Source organism: Corvus brachyrhynchos, unplaced genomic scaffold (assembly GCF_000691975.1).
Source record: "Corvus brachyrhynchos isolate BGI_N302 unplaced genomic scaffold, ASM69197v1 scaffold17, whole genome shotgun sequence".
Taxonomy (NCBI): domain Eukaryota; kingdom Metazoa; phylum Chordata; class Aves; order Passeriformes; family Corvidae; genus Corvus; species Corvus brachyrhynchos.
The window spans coordinates 7401447-7403491 of NW_008240046.1; positions in this window are offsets into that span (position 1 = coordinate 7401447).

The following is a 2045-nucleotide window of genomic DNA, read 5'->3' on the forward strand; positions in this document are numbered from 1 at the left end:
CATCCGCCACCACCCGCACTTCACGAGGTGGGAGAGGGCGCTGGGGCAAGAGGAGCTCGGCAGTCCCGGGAAGGGCAGCCGTGGCCTGTCCTTCCTGCGTGCAGGGGCGCCCTTCATTCCCTCGGAAACGGCCCATTTCCTGGAGGGGGGAGAGGGTTGTCGTGCCAAGTCTAGGTGGGGTAATTTATGACCGAGGATGGAGGCAAAGGAAATCTCTCACGGAAGGGAAGGGCACCGGGAATGTACATTTGCGAGAAAAGGGGGAGATCTAGCTGCTTTCGCTCTCCTCAATCCGCGGTCAGCCCGCAATCCCTTGGGCGAGCCCACTGGCCGCTGCCGGGCTGCGAGACGGTCTCCGGAGAGACGCTTCGCTCCCCTGCCCTCCGGGCCCGAAGAGGGAAAGGCGGATGCCCGAAGATGGGCATAGTTCGAGGGGTGGTGGGGTCTCGGCCTCGACTCTGCCCTGTTCCCCCAGGCAGCGAGGAGCTGGGCAGGCGGCACTGAGTGCTCACATCCCCGGGGCACGGTTCCCCTCGCAGCTTTGCCGCCTCCGGCCCCCGCCCTTAATGAGATTCTTTGAAATCCAAAAAAGCGAGATTTAATGTTACATCCTTATCTTTGGAGGAGCGCGGTTTTCTTGCCGCGGCGACGTCACTTGTTAAACAATCCGCGGCTGAGCCCCTGAAAAGAGAGGCATTGCACCCTTCGTGCTGAATACGCTTCTCAGTGCGCATAACGCCAGGGCCTTTTGATGTCTCACAATGCGTGTTACGCCCAAAGATTGTCTCTTTGGACAGATCTACAACGCTTGGCTTCATGTTTGGAAGTTAAATGGACAGCGAGGTTGTAGAAACTCCCACGCTTGAAGCTGGCGCAGACGCTTGGTACTTTCCCCTGTTACTTTCCATGAGTGAAAGCGGCAGGGGTGGAGGGAAGGGGCTGCTGGTTTAATCCGTGCTCCGAGGCAAAGGGAGGGGGGAAAGCAATCCAGACTTTTCCTCTCTTTTCTTTTCTTCAGTTTATTCTTTGGCAGCCTTAAAATAAGAGCTATGTGCAAAGCGTGCGCCCTGCCTAGGTAGCTTGTGTCTGGAAGTCGCTGGCAATGTTGCTACTCCATGAAATCAAAATTTATGATTATTCAAATGTTGGGGACTGTGAAAAGAGAGGAAGAAAGAGAGAAAATTAATATTGCAGCTGTTCTTCTGATTAATGAGAGATAATTGCTCATGAAAAGTCACCCCTGTGGCATTTTGTTGTCTCCTGGATCTTTGTTCTTTTCCACTATTATTGAGGACTTTCTTGAAGACTAAGCGGTTCTTTTCAATTTTTGGTATTCAGAAAGTGTTGCTTGGTTACAGATAATGGAGAAATCTCGGGCTATATTGGGTAAGATGTGCCACAGACAGCAATATCACAATGCCAATTCAGAAAAGGATGGATACAAGTTAACGATGCGCTTTCAATAAAACATTAATAGACTTGTTCACGCTTTTATAATGACCTCCTTAATGGGAGCTGGGGGCAAGTCCTGTCTTTAGCTTACGTTCACTTCAGAAAGGCCGGCGTCAGGATTGCCGATCACTTTGGAAACTAATAGGAAATCAATGTTAGAGTAGCGAATAAATGCGATTATAGCACAGGAGCCCGCGGCCTTTCACTTACCCACGCACGGCTTTATTTTGAGCGGGACTTTCCCATACGGGAACTGCCCCAGCCCGGGGCGCAGCCTGCCCAGCGCCACCGCCGGTCACCCCGGTGTGATGTTTGCGACCACGGCTGCTCTGCAGGTGTTGTTTTGGGTTTGTCGTTTTGGTTTTTGTTGTTTATTTAGGAGTTTTGTTTGGTTTTGGGTGGTTTTCTTCTGCTCGAAACGTATCTCCGGGCTCCAGCGTTTCCACTGAGGCAGCTCCTCCCGTGAACGCTGCGGAGATGCGCGCCTGAAAGCCGGCGCTTTCTCCGGGCGGGCATGGCTTTTTCTTCTGTCGAGAGCTGCGGGGGTTGGGGGAGGGAAGGGGAAGAGCTGCTTTTGTCGTTTACGCGGTGAA